This window comes from Phaethon aethereus, assembly GCF_964289735.1.
Source record: "Phaethon aethereus genome assembly, chromosome: 12".
Taxonomy (NCBI): Eukaryota; Metazoa; Chordata; class Aves; order Phaethontiformes; family Phaethontidae; genus Phaethon; species Phaethon aethereus.
The window spans coordinates 19,155,968-19,171,831 of record NC_138588.1 but is presented as its reverse complement, the minus strand read 5'-3'; positions in this window follow the sequence as shown (position 1 = coordinate 19,171,831).

The window sequence follows — 15,864 nt, the reverse complement described above, 5'->3', positions numbered from 1 at the left end:
GGCCGAAATATTTTCTGTTAGCAATAACAGAAAGCGAAACAGGTATCTATAGTCCCTTTTCTCCATAATTTCTTCCTTCTTTATACAGTATGCACACTTTCTTGTTAGCTTATGCACAAAAAGAGCTCACGGAAATGTTCAGGGCCTTAAGCAGCAGCCTGTCCAGTCATTCTCAAATCAATTTCTCTCCTGGGGAGATACTTCCTAGAGCAAAGGAAGTTTTAATGCATCAAAATTTGCTTGGACAAAGTTTTATTCGGGTCACTCCAGAAGTCGAGGTCAGCCTGTTCTATTTGTTCCATGCTGCAGAGATGTACCTCAGTGGGTTTCATTCAGAAGTTTTTTTTTGTCCAGGAGGTACCTCACCAGACACTGCAAAGAGGGGTACTAGTGACCCAAGCTGTAAGTTTCTGCTCTAGCGGGAGACTTCTCAGTCTTTCTGATAATGAGAAAAATCTACAGGAAACCAAACGGCACCACCAAGGAATTTGGGGATATTTGGTTGTTGGTAAACTGCTCTGCTGCTCCAAATGGCTTTCCCAACCAGCTCCTTAAAAAGCCTTCTATAACAGTATGTAATAATGAGTTCTCTCCTCTTTGTGAATTTGTCTATGTTAAAAGCATCAAGTTCAGACTTGCCCTAACTGGAAAGCTTATATGATTTTTTTGTTGGGCTCATTAAGTGAGTGCTGAATCAGCGAGGGATCCACCTCTGCACTACTTTAAAAGTTTACAGGTCAAATCAATACTATTGATGCGACTCTCAGGTAACATACAGAATGTGTCTCTGTCCCACAATATCTTGCTCAGATTAACTAGCATAATAAAATGACAATTACAGGAATTCCACAATAGATTCTCCAAGAAACTAAATCATATCTGAGTGCCCAGCTCAGCTAGACTGGGAACGTGGCACTGATGTTACAACTACCTTGTCAGCGGCTGTACAAGACAGGTAAGACAAGGGGACAGACAGCCAAAGGCAAGACTAAGTCTACTTAGACAGACTAAAGCAAGGGGGAGCAGAGTTATCTCAAGAGGCATTTTACAAAGACTCTCAAGAGACCAACCTGGCTTAATTTGTATTGTTCCTACCGTAATGTCTGTGGTGTCTGACAGATGATAGGGCCATGACATTATCCATATATTTTGAACTACACTGCTAAGCAAACAGAGAATGCAAAATCTCAGCTTAATGTTATCTCTGCTTAATGCTATGAGGATATGAACACTTCTTTGCCTTCTATTTCACACCCTTGCCAATACACTGTTTGAAGTAAAACACAATACAAAAATATCTGCATTTCTAAACTAGGCAAACGTGGAACAGCTAACACTGACACTGTCAAATACGGACTACACCCACCCCGTTATAGGAAAGTTGCCACTGCCGGTGCTATGGTTAAAAGCAAAGCTCCGTTATGATTTAGTAGAGATCTGTCTCCCTGGAGATATTTTTTAACTTGTTCATTCAGGCTTGAGCAAACACAAATCTAGGTCATGAGATTGTTACAGTCTAAAAGCCTGCATGTGTACATGCTAGTATAGGCAAAGCCACATATTTTTATACTAGATTAACTTCGTAAGAAAATAACAGTGGGACAAAAGTTCTCTATTCTTTTCAGAATTCTCTATTCTTTTCTTTTCTACCTGCTGGCATAGGACACCAGCAAAACACGACACATTACATTTTCTGTCGCTCCCGACAGTTGAACATCTAATTCTATTGCAACATACCAAATACTTGTTTAGTGGACTGGTGTCTGGTAAGACCTCCTTAAGTAAAAGGCACTCAAAAATACAAACCCAGTTGTACCAACAGCTACATATGATATTTCCAAAATTATGAATGCAAATGAAAGCGTCATCCTTTAAAATCAAGGATGATGGAATCACAAGGCAGGCAAGTGGGCAGATGATTGCACAGGCACGGAGCGTAACAACATACTTTTTACTACAAACTCACAATGGCACTTAAACTAGCTGGTCATTGCTGTTGGTGGCATCTTCTGTGCTTATCATATAAAAAGTCACACTGCTTCTTTTGAAGGAAGATTGCCCTCTCTTTAGTGCCCCATTGCACTGTCAATTGCTGTCAATTTTAAACTTATTTATACCAGAATGCTCTCAAATGAGCTAAAGGGGTGCTATTAATACGCTTTCCTTGAACATGAGGATGATTCTCCACCAGAACATTGTGCAGGAGCTGAATGATCATCTCTGGTTGTATGCCTGAAACATATGTCCCTACGTCATAGTAAGGCCTTCAGCACCAACTCCTTGATGGACAGGACACTAAAGATGCCTCACTGCTCGACTACTTCGCCATTCCACTGAGAACAGTGTAGAGAGGTTCTTCAGGGACAACTGTCATCTATGTGCAAATACCACACTTGTAAACACTGGACTGGAATTTGTGTCTTGTCAGTAAGTTTGGAAGGGAGCAGTATGCATTCTTCTGGTGGTTAGAAAAGAATCCCTCTGTCTCAAAGATGAAGGCAGGAGTAGTAAATCAATAGATGAAAAGTTGATGTTCTAAATGGGCAATGAGTACAAAGATATCCACTCTAGGGAGTCCAGAAGTAGCCTGACAACCTCAGGCACCGCATGCTGTCTAGGGTATCTAGACAGAGCTCTTGAAGCTTGAACAAGCAAGCAAAAATAGTATAATCCTTCCATCAGTTATAATACAAGGAACTTAACAGTGTGCAGCACAAAACATTGTTGATTCTCTGTTTGTAGATGTGCATGGACAATTACAATGCAAGACCTCTGATAGGCCCCCTGCCCCAAGAAAAGCTCTACTCAACCACAACATCTGTATAAGCACACCACACATCCTGATAAGCAAGTTCACAGCTAAAACCTTCAAGAACCTCAGGAAAAAACACGGCATTTATCTGTAGTGTGCAATACTGAATCTTAAAAACAAACCACTTTGGAAAAAAAACACAAAATAAACAGTAAAATGAAGGTGAACTAGGGCAAGTTTTGAAAGGCTATTGTGAAAGTAGGCTTTAATTATTAGCAAGCACTAACCATGCTGTTCTCAGTTCACACATTATAGTTGTACAGGAACAGCTCTATTTTGCTAAGAACCCAGCATGGAAGTACCCTCAAGCAGAATTATGTAAGACACCAAAATACCTGACTCTAAGAGTTGTTTATAGAATAGTCAACTTATTAGCGATTCAACTACAGTTTGCTTTTTAAGTCAAAAGCATATTTGCAAACTAACTTGCTTGAACGTATCTTCAAAAGGAAGTACGAATTACAAGGGACTAAAGGAGGAATGTCATTGTTCCCAACAGAGCTGAAAAAGCTTTTACATAACAGAAGCAAAGAGCTTGACTGGAACTAGTTGTAACACAGAAGTCATTAGCCTCATGAGTAGAAGCCTCCAATATGGCATTCAATGACAAAACTCTTCGCAGAGGCTTTCCAGGCTTTTGTTCTTATTTTGCAAGAACACTGCAGGGGAAAGCTGAAACGGGGAACATGCATTTCTGTAGAAATCAGAAGTGAATCAACATCCCTTTGCTAGGTTCCTCTCCAAATGAAGTGTTCCCATTGTAGAGATGAGCCCTTTTAACAAAGTCCTTGGGAGGATGGTAATAAAGATGTTCACACATTCTAGGAGTTATCTAAGATACAGAAGACATGTTTGTTTTGTGGGGGTTGGTTTGTTTTTTATTGTTGTTGTTTGTTGGGTTTTTTTTGAGGGGTTTGTTGTTGGGGGTGTTTTTTGCTTTGTTTTTTTAAACTGAAGAGAACTGCTTGTAAGGTTAATCTAGGTCCATCACAAGAGCTGCAACTTGCTTACAGTGGGATATATACTTATACAGCTTCAAATATATTTTCTGATTTCTGGCGATTTAAGAACACATAGGTAAATTATAGGATAAGAAGAATTAACAGAGATTAAAAATACTTTCTTTTCTCTGGAATAGTTAAGCTGATACAAAATTGAAAAGCAGTAGATTTGAGTATTTGAAGCATTTCACCTACAGATTCTAAATCACACCAACAACAGTAATAGGTTGAACCACCAAGTGGGCTGTTAAATCTGGGCTTGCACAGTTTATTCACACTATTTTCAACTGCTGGAATGCTACAAGGTTTTGAAGGACAATTTTTAAGCTTTTATGTCTAGGTTTACAATCTTTGAGCACACTCACTTCAATGCTTTTTTTCATTGAATTAATTCAAAGCCACCACTCAAAAGTTCTGCCTGCCATTCTTGGCAACCGCCTCAAAATATGATGTAAAAAAAAAAAATCACACAGAGTTTTTAATTTAGTCATTAAATGACAGCCATTATATGACCTCTTGGGTTCACTGGCTGCCATCTAAATATTACTCTGCATTTCCTCTTTTTTAGTGAAGTGTGTAGGCAGAGTTTAGAATATGTTATGAGGTTGTACAGTAATATACTCCACCCATTCAAAAGCAAATCAAGGACTCTCTCTTCACGTGCAGAAACAGTATTGCTAAGTTACAGATAAAAGTGTCATGGGAAATCATATAAGGATTCTTCTGTTGCTTTCCTCCCACCTCCCTGAACATCACCTGATGCCACCCTGGGACTTTTTGATCATTTTCTTTAAGGAGAAAGGCAGTCAGCAGTTACTTCCACATACTGCACTTTATTACCTACCCTAGGGAACATGAAGGCCAATAATGGTCCGCTTGAGTTTCTTACAAGCTTTATAAACACCCTTCTTTATTCATTATGGAAGCTGAACTACTAAATAAAATGAAATCCACTTAGCTACTGAAATCACTGAAATAAATCCATATTGATAATTTTGATCATCATCATCATCATCCAGAATTAGATGGGGTAGTCAAGTCTTCAGAAACAGCTCTGCTACACAGAAGAAGAAAATTAGTGAGGCTTAAGTGAAATTATTTTTTGCGAGTCCTCTGATGAGTTTTATGTGGAATAGTTCTCTGCTCTCATTAATTTGATCTGAAATGGTAGACTTAACAGGCACTGAAATTGCTTTCAGTGGGTTTTGATCCATTTATCCCACCACTCAGTTAATACGATCATTTAAAACAGTTCACTGAAACAGGAAGTGAGTCAGGAAAAAAAAAAGCAAACATTTATAAAATGTTATTTGTAGGAATGCAACAGTAGCCTAGCAAGTTAGCATTCCACCTCTTTAAGTAAGTGCAAAACAACTTTAAGGAGGACTCCACAGAACTAGTAGTCATGCTGACAATCAAACCATCATCTCCACGATGAACTTTATCTGCTCATCCAGAAGCTTCACAAATTGAAGATGAAGGCAAAGGGACTCCTGACTTGGAAAACCATTACTTCTTACAGGCCCATTTGGAAAGCAGGATGCTTGGTACAAAGCTCCATCATTTAGTGAAAATTTACATTAACATCTTAGAGACTGATTGTCATTTATATTAAACAAAGCATTGCAAAGCAGGTCCCAGTTAGAAAGTTATAGCTTGCCTGAAGAGTAGCTAACTCAAATTTTCTCTGTTCAAGTACATAGAGTGCACTAAAATTCATTCTATGTTAAAACAGCCATACAGAGAAAAATTAAGTGCACTTTAGAACTGTATGGTTCAATATATATCCATGTGCTTGAGCTACCATTTTTATTTAAACCTTCAGTATCTACTGAGCTTGTCAGGAATATAAATGATAGCAAAATCACTGTCACAGGAAACATTAATTTCCACAGTGTCTTTTGCCTTAAGACAGTGGTTTTAAAAAAAAAAAAATTCAAATAAAAAGGCAGATAAGGGAACACAATGCTATCTATCTGTCTTTTCCACCAGGATGTAAGTCCAAAATTTGTCATATTAGTACAAACCCCTCCTATCTCAAATGTTCAGCACTCAACATAACAGTGACTTTCATAATACATTATGTCTGTATAAATATAGACCAGCATTGGATACTGATGCTTTCTGTCTTCTTGTTAAACTCTGCCATTATGTACCTTTTGTACAGGTCAGGTACTCATTACAGTTACAATAAAACATTGAACTGAAAGTGAAAAAAATGCGTATTCTGCTGATACCCCACTGTGAAAAGTCTATTAACAGAAACTAAAGAATAGGTAAGTATGTGCAGTATAGACAAAACCTCAGGGTTTACTCTGAGGTAAACATGATACAGTCATTCAAGAAACTACTACATGCTAATACAAGATTAAATAAAATCATTATTAAGAATTAGACAGTATTAGAAAGCATATAAGAAGCCATATGGTATGGTCATCTATAAAAGGACTGAATTACTAAAGTTTCTAATCCTTTAGGTGTTTGATTCTCTGACCTGTACATACAACATTTTACAGAGTCATTTTTTGTATTAATATTTAGGTATCTCTTATGTGACTAACATCAAGTGTTATTGTTGCTTTTCCAATGACTATCAGACATTTTAGATTTAAACTTGTTGTGTAAACAGAACTCTGCTGCCAGCATGGACATCTCTCCTTGAAACAGAATGAAGCACACAACAAAGAAAACACAAGTAAAATTACCCAGCTGACACTAAGCCCAAACTAGGGCAAGACAAAAAAAAGCCTAAAGGTCCAAACGGCAAAAGGGTCAACATCAACCTAACAACGAAGCTGGCAGTAGTATTTTAACAGAATGTGTTGCAAGCAAAATAATTCCCTGTTGGATTCCTGATGTGAACCATAGAACATATGGTTATGGGCCTGGAGTCAAAATGGAAAAAAACCACTAAGTGCTTCCCACAGATACTTTTCAGACACTGACTTATTCTGCCTGTAGGGTTTCTACCTGCAAACAGATTTTGCATTAAAAAAAAGTCTTTCTTATGTTAAGAAGGCTAAGATAAGTAGGGCAACAAGATTTCCCAGTTGGAAATTTCACAGATTCACCAATGTTTCTAAATATACAATCTGAAAATATCTCCTTCTCAGACCACATCGTTAAAGAGAAAAATCACAACAAAATGACTTTACAGCAACTTTTTTTAAAAACTTAAAAGCAACAGCTGAACATGTCTTTTTCACCCCAGTATATTCTAATTCATACTTCTCATTTCCCAGCTTCAGTGGAGAGTTGTGTTCATTTCTGCAGACAACATCACACAGCCAAATTGATTCAGTTTTCATTTTTATATACTTTCTAGGGTGTTCCCAGCTCTTAGTCCTGTGTCAAAACTTTCATTTTTATTGCTGACTTCCACAATGAGTTTCAGGCACTTCTGAAAATAAATCCATGAAAGATAAGACAGAAAATAAGATTACACTTGGATAAATAACAACATAGAGGACAGCAGTACAGGAAGAGTCACTCTTTCCATCACTGTGTAAAACCTCTCCAGCTCCAAGCAGCTACAGAATCATGGAATTCTGTTTGTCATGAGATGGAGGCTCAACTTGCCACCCAGCAAATAGGCCTTGTCTGGAACCAGCACTTGTCTTTGAAGAAACAGAAGACTGTTCACAAGGTCCTGATGCCATGCATTAAATTTTCTGTTTCTTTTCTTTTAAGTGTTTAAATGAGTTCTGAAAACAATTCCTGGCTTAAAGGAACAGTAAGTCCAACAGAACCCCTAAACCTAAGCTGCTATTAACGTTGTGAAAATTCAACGGAGTTATAAACCTGTATTTAAAACCAGAGTAAGTTTTAACATCATCCCCCTAACGTCATACTACGAAAACACAAGGAGGGGTGTATTTCTAAATAGAAATCCCTATCCATCCTTATCCGATCTCATTAAGGTTACCTTCTTCTGCACACAGTGCAAAGCACTGGATGTTTTCAAGCACACTATTTCTGTAGCAAACAACAAAGCACAATGTATATGGGCAAGAGGTTACACAATAAAGACTTGTTAACTATTTTGTTATCTATTACCACCTGAAAAGGAACAAATAAACCACAACTCTGGAAGCACATAGCATATTCACAATTAAACTACTAGAGAACTCAGTTTTATTTTTAAAAACACGTGTGAGTAAAGAGGTATTAAAGTGACTGATACAATAAATAACATGTTTAATGATTTACCAAGTCTCAATTTTAGAAGCACTACTTGGTTTTGATATACCATTTACATTTTTAAGTGTGTGCATACAAATACACTAATGTTACATAAATAGAGCATATTTGTGTGTGCATGTACGATACAAGCACATACCCACGTACATCCCTAAAAATCATCATGGCTTTGAAGTGTTGCACATCATTGAGAAAGTTTCCAATTGAAAACAGACTGAAGAGAATACACAACTCCTTAATATGCTGTCCAGTACAATGAGTGCACTCAAGGTCAAAGCCGTCCTCCTACTCCTCCTCCCTCCACTATCACCACTGACTGAATGACTGGCTACTTTAGCTGGAAATTTAAAACTTCAGCAACATGCATCAAGCATTTACAATATAATCTCCATATAGTTAGTGCAGGCTCAGCGTCGTTAATCAACTCCAGTTGCAATGGAAAGCTCATTGGATACCTCATATTGAATTATATATTTACAGCCTGATTAATAATGCAATACTTCAAACTCTTGAGGTAATCCTATCCATGGAGTAGCAGCAGAAGGATACAGAGAAAATATTCAATGGAAAAATGTGAAATAAAACTTCAGTTTAATTGCTGATACTAGTAGCATTACCCCATTGTTTTTTCAGAAGGCTGGTGGCCTACTAACAGTTAATAAAAGAAATGTCATGAATCACTGATTTTTACAAGATGCTTATCTGAAGACATTTAGCATGAAGCATTGTGCTAAATCTTATATTATTACAGCATTCACCCAACATTACACAATTTAAACCTACACTAGAATTCTTATGCATAAACATGAGATTAATTGGCCTACTTTTTCAAGCCTTCCACATGCCCCTTACTCTTACAGAAATGTTCCATTATAGGGAAAAGTCCTTTTATGCTGTTGTATTTTATTTGCTTGTGCAACTCCAATCCTTTTCCTCTAAGATTATAGTTTATATCTTTCCTCTAAGATATACAGTATATCTTACTGTAACAACTAGGCAAGACAGAAGTGTTTTCTTGCATAAATCTTTTCCTGCCTACTACAACCTAACCCCACACCACTATTTCCCAATCCACTCCACATTTTGCATTAAAATATCAAATAGATTTCTTCACAGTTCCAAGTTCTATTTACATTCTGTTCTCTTAGTATAAAACATTCACTTCATTCAAAATGGGGGAAAAAAAGCACCAAAATACTGAAATTAAATATTGAAAAATCACCAAGAAAGCCAGGTATTAAAACCAGGAATCTATCCAGCTTTGGCAGGAATCTCAATTTCACTGCAGTTTCCTCCTGGCTTATCATGTGCTGTGTCACAACTATTCTTCACTAGAGTGCCCGATTCTTGTGGAAAGTGCGCTACAGTAGTTGCTTTAAGGGCAACTTCAACATTTAAGTGACACTATTAACAAAATCTAAAAGTAACACCCTGTTTAGGGTTTAGGACACTGTTCAGGGAAAGAGATTTGGATGCTGCCATTGATTTCCCTGGATCATCTTCGCCACCAAGCGTCTCTGTTTCCCCACCCAGCCTCCTTCCACTAAGCAATGCTTGCCTTGAAGTATGTGAAACTAAGTTTAAACTTCTTACGAGTTTCTCACAGTAAAGACGACAGTTATGTTTTGCTGAGCCTCAATAATCTTGACACTGGAAATCTAGGAGAGTTGAATGGGAAATCTCAAAGAGAAGTTAGTTATGCACTGCTACTTTAATGAAAGTAACAAGATTAAATAGAATTTTTCATTCACCCTTAAGAGACCTAGAAAACTTTTCACCTGATTATTCATTCCCCCTAAATAATGGCATCAACAAGAAGCTGTAATTCGTTGTTTGGATCGCATACAAAAAAGATGAAGATGTCTCACAATACGTCATTTTAACAATAAACCGATTTACTGTATTCTCACTTGAGCAAGTTCTTTCAAGTGCTGATATAGCAATTCAGAAAGCAGTCATTCAATAGCCTTTTGAGCATTTCCATCTTTTGTCCATGTGTTCCCAGAACTAAAATTGTGCACATTGGCACGTTCTTGTACTTACAAACTCCACGAAGCCTTTTTTGAGAGTTTTAGTCTACAGAACAGAAACAAAGTAGATTAAAAAGTTTTCCATCTTGCGGTGATGATTTTGAATTTTCAACACATGCAGTACATGGAAATTCCCTTGATCCAGTGATTGAGAATGAGGACTTAAAACCAGCTCACCATTGGTGATAGTGTGGTTTACAAAGATTATAGTTACTGCACGATAGAAAAGGGTGACTAATTTAAACCACCCCACATGCACCACCACAAAGAAATCCAATCTAAACAAAATCTCAGGATGAAGGGAGTAACACTCAAGAATTCTTGCAGCACAAGACCTAATTCTGATCTGCTTGCCCTACAAGACTGTAATGGCTGTAGCAGAAATTACATGCTGACACACACTATTTATCATTGGAATGTCCATAAGCATTTCATGCACCGTGGTATCAGCACAGCATAAATCTCCAACTAAAACACGGTTTGGGGTTTCGTTTGGTTTTTTCTCTCCTTAAGAACTAATGTTGTATAATATGGATTAGGGCATGGAGGTGCATTTTCCTGTAACAATATTTTAGAATGTTTATAATGTTTGCTTATGAAAAAAAAAGTAAACAGAACAATTTAGCACGCACACACACCACACCACCACGCCCCCCAATCAATACATTTTACTTTGCTTACCATCCAGTGCAAACATGTTGCTTGGCTCTGCTGTTTTACGAAATGATGTGGCTTTTAACTAAATTTTAAAATGTTAAAATTTTCTTCTCAGAGAGCTGCTAGCCAATCTACTCAAGAGCAACAATGCAAGCAGCTTTTCAAATTCATTCAATATTGACAAGTGAGTCACCCTATCAAAGCTGTATAAAGGCACATTTTCTTTAACATCAGGTTTCTCGTATCTTAATATCTACCTGATGCAGGAAAACCACTGAATCATGGCAAAAAGGCAAAAATCAGCTTCTTTGGCAATTTTTGTGTTAGCAAAGTCCAAGTAAACACACGCCATTAACTCTCAAAAAGTCTTTGAATGAATGGGATTTCCGCAAAGACAATCACATAACATTTAAAGACAACTGAAAGAATTTTCAGAAATTTTACTTTTTGTTTTCCTTACAGTGTATGCATGAAAAGGGATTGAGGCATTCCCTACTATTCATATTCTTCACTGGCAGTGATTCCACACTAGTGACTACGGTTACTTTCTGCTACTACTGGGATATTGTTCCATCAGTCAACCAAGATGCTGTGTGAAGAGATCACTGAATTTCTTGAGTGCAAGTTTATTCTCCTGCCACTCACATATACAAGAGCCAGCAGCACTGACATATTGCCAACAGAAAGGAGAGAAATCATTGTGGACTTTGAGAGATTCAGTCTTGAATCAGGCCAGTACAAATGAATTGAAAATATTTCCCAGGGGAAAATCTTTCAGTTGAGAAACCAAGAATATTCCCAAAACCACCTGTTTTGCCTTATTAGTAAGTAGTTACCAATCCAGTTCAGCCAGCAGTACAGCCAGACATGTTTAGTCTAACTACACAAAGAGATAATACTTTTTTAAAAATTACTAAAATCAAAAGCTAACTAAGATCTTTAGCCATGCTACGTGACACCACAATTGATAACAGCATCAGTGAAATGAGGAAAATTGAGACATTACAAAAGAGGACTCAATGCAGTGTCAATTCTTAGAAATACAATAGTTACAAAGGTTCTTACTGACAGGCTTGATAAGAATGCTCTATAAATATTTAGCTCTAACCATATAATAACAAGAACAAAATAGTGTTGCTAGCTTTCTAGCCTTCTCTTAAGATTTGCACCTATGATGATATGCATACCCTAAATAACTATTGACTCTCTAGCGATTTTACTTCATTCAACTTTGTCCTTAGACATATCTGATATAACCTGACATGCTGCTTTAATTATAGGTTGCTTTGAAAGTTCACTAATGACATTTTTCAAACATGGAGAATAGGAGGACAAAATTCCATTAGTGACCTTTTAGTATTACAAGCACCATTTCCAGATGAACAGTCAAAGTCAGAAACACATTTAGAACAGCAATGTGTATAAGGTCAAAATAACTCCAACAGATTAAGAATCTGGAGCAAGACTTATCAACATTTTCCCCAAAGCCAGTCTTACCACTTTGTGACATTCTGTTCTCAAAACATTACAGTATAGAAATGGTAATGTATCTGTGAAGTTATTCTAGTGATGATTTTTCCTTGTTCTTTTTGCCACCTCTCTTACATGTATTAAGATGAAACAAAGTTAAGTCTTCTTCTCAGCTATTTGTTCTCATACCAATGAAAGGCATGGCCCTTTTTCCTAAGGCTTAGAGGACTCCTTTATTATGTGATCATAATCTCCAGTCTCCCTGGAAACTGTTTAAAAATAGTCAATAGCCATAATGGTCAGGTTAGTCTCCTGGCTGTTAATTGCAATGTTTACTTGAAGCTTCAATATTCATGCATCTCATTTATTTTTCAGCTAGATTTCTCTCTTAACAAAGCCACAGCTGTATATATTTCATGCATTCTCTAAAGAAAATATTACACTAATATATACAGGCAGCAGATAGAAGTTTTTAATTACTGCAGGAGTTTTAATGTCATTATATGCATGACAAAGAAAATTAAACAGAACCTTACCTCAAAATTAAACTTTATTCCATAGAAAATAAGCTTCTCTGAAAGTACTGCTTGACCATGTGGAATGCTTCTAGCAACCAGGTCTGTAACACAAGGTACAAACAAGTTACTTTCTTATCTCCAGTCCATTAACTTCTAGTTTTAGTGTACCTTCTGCCAACACACTGGAAAGGAAGCAACTCGGGAAGTTAAAAGTTAACTTTTTCTCTTTGGGAGTCAGAATTTGCATGGCAAAAATAATAGCTTTAAGTTCAAGAAAATAAAATTCATTGCAGGCTTCCAAATGACTCATTAAAAGCTCATAATAAATGAACTCGGAGTTTATACGGGCAAACGTCTTGAAATTGTCTTGTCAGTTAGCAAAAAGCTTGCAGCACAAGTCTGGGTGTTAACATAAATTAAACAGTCACACTGACCTCACAAAGACGTCTATTTTGCATTAGCCGTGCTTTTGTACATTTTATGGTCTCTGTGTGGAGTAACTTAGTAGAAAACAGCACAGCACAAGCCTCTCTGGGCATTTTCCCTTCACACGGAACCCCCTTCTAAGAGTATGATTGTAGAAAAATAAAAGTAGAATTAATACTTCCGTTTTGGTTTTTGTGCATTGTTCTCCAGTAATGCAAAAAGAATGTACAACTAAGGTTAATTAAAAGGTGTGCCACCAGCCCGCACCTCATGGACTTTCTGCTAAAATTTAAGGTCATGATAAAAGTTTAGTGCGCAAAATGTCTGCATACCTAATGCATTCCCTGAGGCGGCTTTATCAGTGTGTAAGGGATTTATCTGTAGTGCAAGTATTTGTATTACAGTAAAATGCCAATGTCCTGTCTAGAACAGCCCATGAATTCATCAGCCACTCTGCTTCCTGGAAGCCACTATTTACTTCTCCATACTTGCCCAGATTTTAAATTTCTAAAATTTGTTTCAAACACGACTGTGAAGTGTTCTAGTCACTTGCAATATCGATACCTTACTTCCTTTTCAGTTCTTGTTGACAAAAGCATCAGAAGCTCTTTCAAATCCCCAAGTTCTGAGACCACCAAGTACCTGCTGGAAGCATCTTTACCTCTACTCAGAGCCTTCATCCATTAAGGCTGACACTTACCAGAGCTGTATCAAAAAATGAATGTCTGAAGAACATACCACATCTAGGGGACAATAAAACCTGATATAGCAGAGAATGAAGTGACCATCCCGGTATTGCTTCTTTCAAGTTACACCTGACAAAGGTCTCCAAATAAATTTTCCAATTCAGTACACGCTGTTCATTTACCATCATTCTGATTTAAATGGTTGTGGAAACTGCTTTGAAACCCGCTCTTTTCAGATGCAGCTCTAGAACAGAATTGTTGCTTAAAAAAAAAAAAAAAAAAAATCAGGTCTTGTTTTCAAGCTATAAACCAAATATGTTGAACTAGAAATTTATTTTTCTGTAGTTTATCAGGAGGGTCTACGTACTCATGTAAGTGTTAATCAGAAATGTGACTGGGAAGGAAGGAGGTGAAGGAACTGCTCTCTTGATATTTTACATCAAAGGAAGGAAGAAGGAACAAGACAATGCCTTTGCATCTACTACCAGAGCAACCTAATGAATAGAACAACATGTTTCAAAACTACAACTTCATTTAAAATAGTAGATTTTCAGGTATCTGAATATTTTACACTAGAAAAAAATGAATGTATCTTGTGGAGTCAGAAAAACAAAAATTGCTTATTATAAAATCTTTGGGTTGGAAGGGACCTTTCAAGGTCACCCAGTCCACACCCCCTGCCATGAGCAGGGACATCTTCAACTAGACCAGGTTGCTCAGAGCCCCATCCAGCCTGACCTTGAAAGTGTCCAGGGATGGGGCATCTACCACCTCTCTGGGCAACCTGTGACAGTGTTTCACCATCCTCCTTGGGAAAAATGTCTTCCTTATATCTAGTCTAAATTTACCCGCTTTTAGTTTAAAACTATCACTCGTCCTGTCACTACAGGCCCTGCTAAAAAGTCTGTCCCCATCTTTCTTATAAGCCCCCTTTAAGTACCGGAAGCCTGCAACAAGGTCTCTCTGGAGCCTTCTCCCCTCTAGGCTGAACAACCCCAACTTTCTGAGCTTGTCCTCATAGGAGAGGGGTTCCATCCCTCTGATCATTTCTGTGGCCTCCTCTGGACCCGCTCCATCAGGTCCATGTCTTTCCTGTGCTGAGGGCTCCAGAGCTGGATGCAGGGCTCCAGGTGGCATCTCACCGGAGCGGAGTAGAGGGGCAGAATCACCTCCCTCGACCATCTTTTGTTGCAGCCCAGGATATGTCTGGCCTTCCAGGCTGCTAGCCCACATTGCTGGCTCATGCCCAGCTTTTCATCCACCAGTACCCTCCAGTCTTCTCAGCCTGTATTGATACTAGGGGTTGCACTGACCCAGGTGCAGGACCCTGCATTTGGCCTTTTTAAACCTCATGAGGTTCACACAGGCCCATTCCTCAAGCTTACTGAGGTCCCTCAACCTTCAGGCGTGTCAACTGTACCACTCAGCTTGGTGTCACCTGTAAACTTGCTGAGGGTGCACTCAATCCCACTGTCAAAGATATTAAACAGTACCATTCCCAATATAGACCCCGAGGGACACCGCTTGTCACCAATCTCCATCTGGACATTGAGCCATTGACCACTACCCCCTGGATGCAACCAGCCAACCAGTTCCTCGTCCACCAAACAGTCCACCCATCACATCCATATATCTCCAATTTAAAGAGAAGGATGTTGTGGGGGACTTGTCAAAGGCCTTACAAAGTCCAGACAGATGCCATCCGTAGCCCTTCCCTTGCCCACTGATGTAGTCACTCCATCATAGAAGGCCACTAGGTTGGTCAGGCAGGGCTTGCCCTTGGTGAAGCCACGCTGGCTGTCTCAAATCACCTCCCAGTGCCTTAGCATAGCTTCTAGGAGCATCTGTTCTATGATCTTCCCAGGCACACAGGTGAGTTCCCAGGGTCCTCCTTTCTACCCATTTTAAAAATGGGTGCAATGTTTCCATTTTTCCAGTCTTCAGGGACTTCACCTGACTGCCATGACTTTTCAAATATCATGGAGAGTGGCTTGGCAACCACATCATCCAATTCCTTCAGGACTCTGGAATGCACCTTGTCAGGTCCCATAGATTTGTGTATGT